Raw genomic sequence first — 13,561 nt, forward strand, 5'->3', positions numbered from 1 at the left:
TTCTGTTCCTGTCGTCCATATACCGCATGTTTGATTCGTGCTCGCGCGCATAGGCATGATCAGGGTTCCACATCTCGTTGCGGTCATGCCTCTCTTTCTCGGCCCGTTCATGATAGCCCCCATGAAAGTTTGGTGGTCGTAAAGTGCTCGGGTCTCCTCCGACCAATTATCAAAAGTTGAGGGCCGATGCCTCTCCACAACCTCATTTATCGAACCCATGTGGGCCCAATTGTCTCCTTATGACGCGTATCCCCAAGAATAGTCCCAACCCCTTTGTTAGGATCTACTACCACCCGCATTCTCATCACCACCAACCACCTCCATGGCTTCATCGTTTGGTCTTCACCCTCTTCTCGTTCAACATCCTCCCTTAATACTCTCCATTTCTCCTTACCGTTCTTCAACTGATGGTATCTTTCGTTCTTGGTATATATCCAACCTGGCCCCAATGAATCTAACTTATGTTCCGTGAATACCTTCTTCAACCCAACTGCGCCTGCTGGAATGGCGCCACGCAATTTCAGTATCGCCGTTATCAGTCGGCAATGAGGGATTAACTTTCTCTTGTTGCTCTCTCTACTCGTCCATATGTTTAACATGGCTATGTAGCGAAAGGAAATTCGCGGCTTGCCAGTCATCAATGCGGCCAAAACCGGCATATCACTATTTCTCACTACTGAAATGTTGCTCCGACGGGGTACCACATTGGAAAAACATACTGTCATCAACAATTGCGCTTCGATCCTTAACTCCTTTCTTTTAAAATTCGACCCTGTACCTCTCCCCCATTTCAATACCGACGATAATATATTATACCATTGCAGACTCTTGTCAGGATGGTCAAACAGATCTTTGACCGATGGATATACATACGAATTAGATGGCGTACTGTTGAACCGAGCAATTTGATTGAGCGTTTCAAAAGACATCTCCACTGTCGTTCCTCCCACAGTACCAATCAACTTCAAATCTGAGCCTCTCTTAAACGGTGGGCACCGCAAGGTAGATGCCCACTCCTCAATCTCCCTATCATATAACACCGTACTCTCTCCATCGTAACACTTGAGAGCAGCTTCCCAACCTAATGCTTCAAACTTGTCGAACACACCAAAGGCTTCAAGACCTGAGTCGGTCACTTCCTTCTCGCACATAAAACCTTCCAACCTGTCACTTATACTACTCATCTTATCCTTAAATAACTCCGGCTACCATTCTAAAGCATAACTCGATAATACCCCATCCCTCCAGTTGGGTTTTGGAATTTCTACTTGCACATGCTCTTGCTCTTCTTGCAACCGTTGTCTTTTGGCTTGGGCGGCCCGACCACTTGTAGATGCCGACTTTCCTTTGCCTTTATCCGAAGTTCGTCCCATCTATACACAAAAACCACCAAAACAACCAAATCAATTCAATATGTTTCTCCCCACACTTGCTTGTTACCATAGTTGTGGATAATCAACTCATTATATACTTAATCAACATCACAAAACCTCAATAAACACTCAAATTTTCAATTTTTTCAATGAAAAACAACCAATTTCAAGCATTTATCTTTTATCCACAACTATAATTTGTAACCATTATAACCAACAAGCAAGTGGGTTTACACAAATCAACACTACCTTAACAATTGTTGCAATGTATTCCAAAGAATTAATAATGAAAATACCTTGATTTGATATTTATGGTGATAAACAAGCACTTGTCACAGGCAAACAAGAAAACCCCAAAAATCTTTGAAATTTTCGGAACCCTAACCCTCACAATCGGGTTAAAACTTAAGAATGAAAGGGAATAAGGTTTGTATTGTTAATCCTCTCACAAAGTGGTTAGCAAACTTATTTTTTGGCGGTTAATTGGAATAGGTGATGGTGATATTAGGGTTTGAAAGATAGAGTATGAAGGTAAAGAAAAGGGTTGGTGAAGTTTATGGCTGAAAATGGTTGTAAAACAATTTTAACATTCGTTTTTACCCTTTAAAACCCGTCAAACCGTAGCAGGGCGAGCCGCACCGTGGGCCACGGTGTGAACCGTGGTCCACGGTTGACCAGGTCAACGATTTTTTCAGCTTGGACCGTGGGCCACGGTGCGAACTGTGGTCCACGTTGACGTTGAACCAAAACGAACAGAAGCCACCGTACCATGGCCAAAACCTGAACCGTGGGCCATGGTCTACACCGTGGTCCACGGTATACGTTTTTTTTTTAACCAAACCAACGTATTGACAAACTCACACTAACAATTAGAAATTTAAATTACCCTACCCCCCATGAAAAACCCGAGTTGTCCTGAACACGGTGAAGAAATTCCTAAGAACTTCCCCACACTTGGTTTGAACACACTCGCATGAGAAAGTTAATTTTAAAAATAAATGTTTAACAAAAACTATTTACCTTATACAACATACCTGAGCCTTTCCTTTACGAAATGGAGCCATCCGGTGAGCTTAGAAGAAAATTCACCTTATTTTTGTCAATCATGTTCAAATCATTTCCTTCCAAATAAGGTTTGAGGTGATGTCCGTTCACAACTTGCTTAACTTGACTTTGCATGTCTTCAATCTCCACATCACCAAACCTCCCGACTCTTGTGATCACATACGGGCCCATCCATTTGCTTTTGAGTTTCCGGGGAAACAGTTTGAGTCTTGAATTATAAAGCCACACTTTTTTCCCAACCTCAAATTTGCATTTCCTTATCTTGGCATCATGCACCCTCTTCAATTTCTCCTTGTAATTCGATGCACATTCATATGCCTCATCCCGGATTTCTTCCAATTCGTTCAACTTCAACTTCCTTAACTCACCAGCTTCCTTGTAGTCCAAATTCACATTTTTAATTGCCCATAATGCTCGGTGAGCCAACTCCATTGGCAAATGACAGCCCTTCCTATACACCAACACCGATCGATGTCTTGTAGGCCGTGCGATATGCCCACAATGCATCCTCCAACTTAATCGACCATTCTTTTCTATCAACTCGCACCGTCTTCATTAAAATTTCTTTGATTTGTCGATTCGAAACCTCAACTTGGCCACTTGTTTGAGGATGGTAAGGTGTTGCAATTCGGTGATTCACACCATAACGGTTCAACAATTTGCCAAATGCAAAATTCTTGAAATGCGACCCACCATCACTTATGATAACTCTGGGAATCCTAAATCTTGAGAAGATGTCGGATTGAACAAACTTGCACACCACGGAATGATCATTAGTTCTTGTTGCAACCGCTTCTACCCACTTTGACACGTAATCAACCGCAACAAGAATATAGAGATACCCACATGAGTTTGGAAATGGGCCCATGAAGTCTATGCCCCATATATCAAAAATATCAACAACCAAAATAGGTTATAGAGGCATTTCGTTTCTCTTCGATATACCCCCCATTCTTTGACAATTTAAACAATGCCTAGCATATTCATTGGCATCTTTAAAAATTGTTGGCCACTAGAATCCACACATAAGTACCTTGTACCCCGTTTTCGAACCACTAAAATGGCCACCTCATGCTGATGAATGGGCATGTTTCAAAATCTCTTGTACTTCATTCTCGGGTACACATCTTCTCACTACTTGGTCTGCTCCAATCTTGAAGAGGTCCGGTTCATCCCAGATGTATTGCTTAACTTGAGCTGCGAATTCTTGCCTTATCTTCTTTGACCAGAATTCCGGAATCGCCCCTGTGGCCAAATAATTGACATAATGAGCATACCACGGGGCAGTTGAAACAACAAGCAACTGTTCATCCGGAAATTTCTCGTTTATTTCTTTCGGATCATCAACACCCTCAAGGGTAATTCGTGAGAAATGATCCGCAACTACATTCTCACAACCCTTCTTATCACGAATTTCGAGATCAAATTCTTGTAACAACAATACCCAACGAATCAAACGTGGCTTCGCATCTTTCTTTTCCATCACGTAACGCACCGCACTATGATCCGAGTACACCACAACTTTACTTCCCAAAATATACGAGCGAAACTTATCTAAGGCATACACCACCGCAAGGAACTCCTTTTCGGTGGTGGTGTAATTCAATTGTGCCTCGCATAAAGTTTTGCTTGCATAATAGATCACCACCGGCTTTTTGTCCACTCTTTGACCCAAAACTGCTTCCACCGTGCTATCACTAACATCACACATAATCTCGAACGGCTTTGACCAATCCGGTGATTGTAGGATTGGTGCTTGCACTAACTTCTCCTTCAAACTGTCAAACGCTTGCGAACACTCATTAGTAAACTCAAATGGGGCATCCTTCAATAGAAGATTACATAAAGGTTTTGAAATTGCACTAAAACCTTTAATAAATCTCCTATAAAACCCGGCATGTCCCAAAAATGATCTCACCCCTTTGACATTTTTCGAGGGTGGCAAAGATGAAATTACTCTAATTTTTGCTTGATCAACTTCCATCCTCCCACTTGAAACCACATGACCCAACACAATACTTTCTTGGACCCTAAAATGACTTTTCTCCCAACTTAACACCAAGTTTGTCTCAACACAACGTTTTAAAACTTTTTCTAAATCATTGAGACAAGACTCAAAAGTTGAACCAAAAATAAAAAAGTCATCCATAAAAACCTCAAGTGAATCCCCGACCATATCTGAAAATATGCTCATCATGCATCTTTGAAAAGTAGCCGGGGCATTACACAATCCAAATGGCATCAATCTAAAAGCAAAGGTGCCATATGGACAAGTAAAAGTGGTTTTGTGTTGGTCATCGGGATGAATTGCAATTTGATTATAACCCGAATACCCATCCAAAAAACAATAATATTTTTTACCCAAAATTTTTTCAATTATTTGATCAATGAATGGTAATGGAAAATGGTCTTTTAAGGTGGCGGTATTCAATTTTCTATAATCAATGCACACTCGCCACCCGGTTACCGGTCGGGTAGCGATTTGGTCACCTTTATCATCTTTTATTACCTGGATGCCGGCTTTCTTGGGCACTACCTGTGTTGGGCTCACCCATGAGCTGTCTGAAATGGGATAAATAATTCCCGCATCCAACCACTTGATTACCTCTTTTTTCACCACTTCCCGCAAATTCGGGTTCAATCTCCTTTGAGTCTCCCTTGTTGGTTTAGCCTCCTCATCTGTAATTATTTTATGCATAATAATAGAAGGACTAATACCTTTTAAATCTGCAAGAATCCATCCAATAGCTTCTTTATGCGCTTCCAACACCTTCACTAATACCCGCTCTTGCTCTTGCTCCAAATTTGAAGCAATGATAGCCAGGAGGGTTTCATTCTCCTTTAAAAACACATACTTCAAGTGACTCGGAAGCTCCTTCAACTCCACCTTTGGTGGACACTCCAAAGATGGTTTTGCATCCGAATTGATTTCCTTTAGCAAACTCTCCCATTCTTGTGTCCATGGTGGTCTTCCCTCTCGTAGAGCTAGCGCATTCTGTTTTTGTTCCTCCATCCGCAAAGCACAAACGTGTACCTGTTCAGAATCATCACAAAGACAAGCCTCTACACAATCCTCATCATATTCATGAGGATTGCAATGATCCACCACATCTGCCAAAAAACATTCTTCACCACTCAAAGAATTAGCAACATTAGTAAAACCATTTAAACGTGTTTTCCGGTTGCCAAAAGCCATGTCAACGGTACCATATCTACAATCAATGATTGCATGGGCTGTGTTCAAAAATGGTCGACCCAATATAAAATTTTGTTGTTGACTTGAGTCACCCGATGAATAATCGAACACCAAAAAGTCCACAGGATAATAAAAATCCTCTACCTTCACAATTAAATCCCGCTTACAATTCCACGGGGAAGTTTATGAGATAAATCGGCCAATACAACCATGGTCTCCACACGTTTCAAAGGACCAAATTCGTATTGGTCATATAAACCCCCCGGAAGAATACTCACTCCGACCCCAAGATCCAATAACTCCTTAGACATTTGAAAATCACCCACTTGAATGTAAATTAAGGGTGTTCCCGGATCTTGAAGCTTAGGAGGGAGGTCTCCTTCTAAAACCGCACTTACCCGCTCAGTTAAGTCTACCCGTTTAGGCACTTTTTGTTGCCTCTTTTGAGTGCATAATTCTTTTAAAAATTTTGCATAAGCGGGTACTTGTTTTATTGCTTCAAGTAAAGGTAAATTCACTTTAACCTGTTTGAATACCTCCCACATCTCCTCCTTTTGAGGACCCCGTTTTAAAATCACGATTTTCTTACCCGGATCGATCAAGGCTGAAGGAAATGGAATTGGAACCTCTCCCACTTCCTTGCTTTTATCTTTTAAAAGTTCATTTTGACCCGAATCTTTGTTTGAAAATGTGGATGGTTTAGGGGGTTGAATGGGTGAAGCTTGTTCATCTTCACTTTCTACCCCGTCACATCCTCTCCCACACCTTCAACTAATTCCAGTGTGGTATTGATTTTAAATTCCTTACCACTTCTTAAAACACTTACCTGATTAATCGGCACATTGTGAGAAGTAATGTGAGTAGGGTTCACCTTGGTGTCACTCGGGAGTTGACCTTTGTTTTTCTTCAGGTTAGATACCTCGGTTGCAAGTTGGCCCGTTTGAGTTGTCAATGATTGGATGGCCTTGTCACGAATTTCATCTTTTTGTACACGAGCTTCATCCAATTGATTCGTCTTTTGTATCTCTTGCTGCATCATCTTTAGCATGTCCATCACTTCATTCCCACTTGATGAACCTTGGCCTAAAGACCCACCTTGATTACCACCCGTTCCTTGAAATTGACTTTGATTTCCTTGGTTGAAGTATTGTTTACGAGGGATAAAGGTGGTTTGAGAAGTCCCTTGGAAATTCAGATTGAGTTGAGTTGCTTGATTTCTATAATGGAAATTTGCATGATTTCTCAACCCGGGGTGGTAAGTGTTTGAGTTCATGTTTAAATTCCGATTACCACCCCCTTGACCTTGAAGTGCATTTACTTCTTCAACTTGTACTTGCCCTACCGTACACACATCAGCCCCATGACCCAACTCATTACAATTGGTACAAACATCAATTCTTTGATTAGTAGTTTGTACCCCCACATCTTCCACAGCATGAACTTGCGGTCTTCCAATTACTGGTCTTGCTCTTCTTGAAGTTTGAGCCTTTCTCTTTGATGTGACCGACATTTGTTCCAAGAATGCCCAATCATCTTGTTCATAATTAGTACCGAAACTACCATTTGTGATTGACATCAAATCCCGTACATCTTCCGCATTCAACCCTTCATGAAAAGCATTCAACAACTCCCAAAGAGCTATACCATGATGAGGACAATTCTTGATCATCATGTTGAACCTCTCGAATGATTCATGAAACATTTCACCCGATTGTTGTTGGAAATACATCAAGCTTCGTCTCTCATCATTAGTCTTTTGGGCCGTATAAAACTCTTCCAAGAACCTTTGTTGCATCTCGGCCCAAGAATAAATCGATGCGGATGGCAATGTGTAAAACCATCTCTTCACCTTATCCTCCAACGAAAATTGAAATAAAACCAATTTCACCTCATCCGATGTGAAACCTTGACCTCCGATTGTGTTGCAAATAGAATCATATGCCTGCAAGTGAAAATATGGTTCTTCCGTTGCAAGACCCTTGTACTTTGGTAAACTTTGGAGTGCATTAGTTCTCACCTCAAACATTCTTCCATTTTGGTTTCGAGGAATAACCACTGGAGATGGGTTGTTAGTGATGACCGGTCTAAAATGAGCTTCAATTCCCCTAACCATCTCCCTTGCATGCCTTCTTGGTACCCCCAATGGTACTCTCGGTTGACCCATTTGTCGGTAAACGGGCCTTTGTTGCATATTTTGTTGAACTTGCGGTTGGGGATTTGGTTGTTGGAATTGAGGTTGTTGATAATTCGGTTGTTGTGGAACTTGTTGCAATGGTTGTGGTTGTTGTGGAACTTGTTGCAATGGTTGTGGTTGTTGTATTTGATTGACATATGGTCCACCCCATTGCTGCACTTGTTGTTGCGGTTGAAAGTCGAATCCATACCCAAACTGCCCTTGAATCCTCAACTGATTCCCATCAACCCCACTTGAATAACCTTCTTCAAACTCTTCATACCCTTCATTGCCATCACCATACCGTGGCCCACCAAACAAATGCTGGCCCGGTCTTTGACCCGGTGAAGTATGGATTATGGGTGGATCTTGGGTAAATGTGTATGGTTGTTGATAAGGTGGATTTTGTTGAGATTGGAAGGATGATTGTTGTGGTGAGTTTCTTCAATGGGCATGAAATTTGTCAAGGGTGGGAGGTCAACTGGTGGTTGAAAGCTAAATACGGTTGAAGTAGGTTCACTTGTGATATTTGTGGTGGTAATGGTGGATGGTGGATTTGGTGGATTAATGGGTGGTGGCATTGGCAGTAAAGTTTGTTCCGAAGTCATGATTGTGTTGTCAGTTGTTCGACTTTTTGTGCTTGGTGACCCAATAATCTTGTTTTCCCTTTGTAGAATCCGATTCTGACGAAAAGTTCTCTCGATTTCAGGATCAAACACTAACGGTGATGAAGACCGAGAGCGTCTTGTATGCATATACCTGTGAGTACCTGCACACTAGCACAACCCGCGTAAAACTGACAATAACAATTTAAACAAAAACTACAAAAATAACACACGTTGCGCACTACTCCCTGGCAACGGTGCCAAAATTTGACATGAGGTCGAAGACTCACTCAAAAATAAACCAATTACAACTAAATAGATAGCGGTAAATGGGTATCGAACACGAGGAGTTTGTGGGAAATGTGTTAACAAGTAGCTTTAACAGAAAATAGAATTAAACTAAAATTGTATAAAAGTAAATTCAGATTTGATTGTTTGATTTTTAAATTAACTAAAATAAAATAAAACACTTGCAAAACAACTATTGAGATTTGTAAACAAATTAAACGAAAGCGATCATCTTAGATTTCAGGTTTAAATCAACACTAATGTTCTTGCTTACTAGAAAGAACCACCTAGACATAGTTCATGTTTGTTTACTTGTTTGTGATAAAAGGGAACTAAGTACTTAGATTAAAAAAATGCAAGGTTGTTACCCGATAATCAATTGACTAATGTTTAACCCTAATTCTTCCCATGATATCTCAATTGCCAATGACACCAAGAACGTATGGTTTAAATCATGATCAAACACAAGCAACAATTTACAAACAATTAATCAAACACCATAACAACTCACAAACATTGCAAAGTAATTATTCTAGAAATCAAAGCATAACATAGTGTATCAATTAAACCCTACATCCAAGATGATCACCAAGAGGGATTAGCCACTCATGGTTTGAGAAATCATCATAATATCAAATGTATGCAACATCAAATGAATTAAAATGCACACAACAATGATTACCAATTACCCAATATTGATCTTCACTCCCAGAAATCGTCCTCTAATGTTTCTTGATCCAAAAGATCATGAAAAGGTCAGCCAAAACGGCCAATTAAAGCCAAATCAACCAGTTGTTACGAGCGGACCATGGGCCACGGTCCCAACCGTGGGCCACGGTCCTTCCACTGTATGGTGTAATCTGCCAGAATTTCTTCAGGTGAACCGTGGTCCACGGTCTACACCATGGGCCACGGTGGAGCTAGTTCAAGTTTCTTGTTTTCTTCATAATTTCCTCGTTCTAGCTCCGTTTCCTTCACCGTCTTCGCCTATGATCTTGTTGTTTCGTCAATTTCCTCTTTAAACCGAAAATCACATGATATAGTGCAGTAATCCAAGTCCTTAAAATTAAACATAAATGCACATGATTTAACTGAAATTACTACATTTAAGGGTGGTTCCATGATCTACCCGTCATGTTATTGTAAAGTTTGATTTAGACATGAAATAGGTTGTGTTTAAGGGCTGGAAATTTTGGTAATTCATTGCTTAAACCTTTTGCATTGGTTGATTAGTTTTCTATTGATTGATCGGTGCTTGTTTGATTCTAGACTTTGTGTTTAGGGTTTGTTTGCGGTAGGTACAACCGAAGGGTTTTGGTGCGTGAATTTTTTGTTATAGTACAGTGGTTAGACACCTTCTTAGAGATCGAGAGGTGATAAGAAGTTAGGGTTGTCTCATGGCCTTTGCATGCTAGAACAATAATTGCACGAGAGCGAGTTCGTTTCTTGTCCGGTTTAGGTGTTTTGAGCGATTAGTTGATCTATTTGGTTTAAGTTGAATTGTTCCTCTATCCTTGGTTGTGTAGTATTCATTACCATTAGGGTCGAGTGTTGGTGAGACCTAGAGGTGAGTCAATATTAGAACACGTGAACAATTGTTTCCCGGTTTGGTCGTTTTAGCCGATTAAGAGTAGTTAAGGTTTGTTGAGTGAGACCGAGAGGTAATCCAGTAAGCCTGAGCGATACTTAGTCATATCATATTTAGGGACCGGTCTCTAGATATCATTCAATCCATTGTTAGGCCTATAGTTTGATTCAGACCTAGGTAGACGTTTTCTCCATCCAAAGTCAACACAGTTAGTTTGTCGTTAAGTTTTCTATTTTTGGTAACTTTTGTCAGTCAGTCCAGTTAGTCCAGTTAAGTCATTTTAAAAAAGAAAAACAAAATTAAAAATCAATTAAATTATTATTCTTAGGTATGTCTTGTCTAGGGTTAGTGATCTTTAGCGTCCTTACGTGTCTTTGTGTTCGATACTCGGACTTCCTAGGTCTATACTACTTGCGACCGGTACACCTGTCGGTTGTGTGTGGTTTTAGGATTTTCGTTTTATATTTAAAGCTTAGTTGTGAGGGTTATCCGACGCACATCAAGTTTGTGGCGCTGTTGACAGGGACACGGTTTTAGGCGTTTTGAGAGCGACTCGAGTTAGGACACACCTTGTGTGCTACTTGTAATTATTTTTGTTTTGTTTATTTGTTAGGATAGTTTGGCTTCTTTTATCGATTTGTATAGTTGTATGTGACATACTCGATCTCGTGGACCACCCAACACTGAACCATTTCCCGAGCCTGAGAGAGAGTTTCGTGAGAGGCGTCGCACCGTTTCACCATCATCTACTTCATCATCCGTTGGTAGTTTATCCTCTTCTCCTATGTTTTCCGACTTTGACGATAGGGATAGGATCATGGGCGACAATCCACCACCGAGGAGGACAGTTGCAGACCGGGCCCGTCCGGCCAATGCTAGCGCGAGATCCAGCATCGCACGACCCGCCATTGCAATCAACACGAGCTAGCAGATTCCATTGAACATTTTTGAATACCATTTCTCATTCTGCTTAGTTTCACGGGTTACTTCACGAGAACCCGCATTCTCATCTAACTCGTATCACGCGTATCTGCGACACTTTCCATCTTGCCGGCGTATCCGAAGACGCCGTGAAACTCCGCGTTTTTCCGTTCTCACTCGTTGATCATGTGAGTCTGTGGCTCGAGTCCCTCCCACAGGGCTCTATAGCTACTTGGGCTGCGATGCAGACCCAATTTCTTGAGAAATGCGATCCTCCGGCTAAGGCCGCTCGTTTGCGTAACCAGATTCATTCTTTTCAGATGGAGGACACCGAGAGTTTTTGTAACGCCCGTTAATTTTGGTTCCAAGGGTTAAAGCTTGTAAAGAATATATTATCCTCGGGATTTAACCGACGTTTCTCGGGAGCTTTTACGTCATCTCTGTACGTTGAACCATTTAACTTTTCTTCCATAATGCCTTATACTTCAATTTGGATGGACTTGGATGTAACTTCTTTTATTATAATTATAAAACAAAACTAACCCTAACCCTACCTGCACAGCTACGATCGGCCAGAAGACAGCCCTCCCTCCTTCTTTGCTTCGACTTTTTGAGTTATTCCAAGGCATTTAGAAGTAGTTCAAGGTATGACCTACAATTCCCAACACTTTTTTCGTTCACCCTTAATCGTTTTGATGCTCAATTTTGCCGATTCTTTTCGTTGGACAGATTTCATCCAAGGTACAATTGACCCGCTTCCCGTGGATAAAAATTAGAGTTTCTGGTGTAGAAAGATTTCCAGGTATGGCATTTACATCATATTAAAATTTCGTGGCCATTGGAGGTGTTTAGCTCGGTCAATCGATTTTAGTTTGAAAACTAGGGTTTATCGGGTGTAGAATCGTCAATTGTTGAGTTTGATGCGTTTATCGATTGAATGACCAACCGAATCAGTTTGCATAGCCCTAGAGGGGTTTAAGGGTTGTGGGAAAATTATTTTCTTGGTACTCGGGGCTGATTAGGTTGGTGATTAGTCAATCGAGTCGGTTGTGTGCGAATTGTCGTCTAAACATTAAAGTGAGTGTTGTAAAAAGGAAACATCGACCCTATCAACTCGGGTGACATAATTAAGAGGTATGAAAAGGTTAAGAGGGGAATTTGGTCCATTTGGGGCAGATTTTTTTGGCAGTTGGTTTTAAGAGTTATTACGCGCGTATTCGACTCGATTTGCATACCGACGGGTGAGTTGTGCATCAAGGTTAGCCCCGACCATGATCGTAGGGTGGATTTGGTTAATTGAAAGGTTTTAGGGGCTGAGGTAAAGTAAAGAGTATGGGTTGGGCCTCGGGAAAAATTGTTGGGCTTGAACGGCCCATTAGGCATGTGTGTTCTTATGGTCTAGTTTAGTAACGCGTTGTGTACCATTTACAGGCCCTTACTAGTGAGTGTGCACTTAGAGATTTCCTAGCTCGATGCTAGTGTTTGGTTGAATTCAGGTGAGTTCATGATGCCCCTTTTCACTCTTTTCAAGTTTTGGGCTAGCATGCACACCTAAGTGTTTTTCTTACTTGATGAAATGTTTTAAACGATTTTATATAGGCTTGCTAGTATATGGTAGGCCTTGGGATGTTAAATATATATATATATATATATATATATATATATATATATTGTAGGTTCCCAGCCGGATCAACACGGGATTATCTCGTAACACGAGGGTGCGGAATCCCTTACGTATACGATACGAGTATTTAAACGAGAGACACGTCAAGAAACACGTAACACGTAGAACAAAGGTTACTTTGTTATTAGATGTGAATACTAGAATCACCAAAACCTGCTGCGGCTTACTAGACGAACACCCCAAAAAACCTTAGCAGCTAACGGCGCAAGTTAGGTTAATATATCATGACAACTTCGCATAACACCCTTGGCGAAGTTGTCCCTAACTTCGCAATAACAGAAGTTCGCCAAAACCAAACCAAACTAACTAGTTTATCAAGACAAAACAAACATCGTAATGATTACAGACAGGATAAACTAGAGACAAATGAACTACTGGCACAAAGCACCAACAGACTCCCCCTTGGCAGTAGCTTCATTTCTCTTACATCTTCGTCTCGTCTTGTAATCCAAAAAGCCGTACCTTCCATCTTCAAGCATGTACACCTTGTCTCACACACACTGAGACCACCCTTTGATATTTCTTCGCTTCATCTTTCCAAACAGGAATATAAAAAATCTTCTTTTCGTTTAGTACTTGCAAATCAGCTTGAGACAAATTAACCAAGTGCATAGGATCATACACCCTTAAGATCTCCTGTTCATCTTGATCTTCCGTCACGGCTTCAA

The sequence above is a fragment of the Bidens hawaiensis genome, unplaced genomic scaffold, assembly GCF_021521415.1.
Source record: "Bidens hawaiensis isolate Kalapana, Puna unplaced genomic scaffold, B.hawaiensis_p1.1 tig00006368_1, whole genome shotgun sequence".
Classification (NCBI taxonomy): Eukaryota; Viridiplantae; Streptophyta; class Magnoliopsida; order Asterales; family Asteraceae; genus Bidens; species Bidens hawaiensis.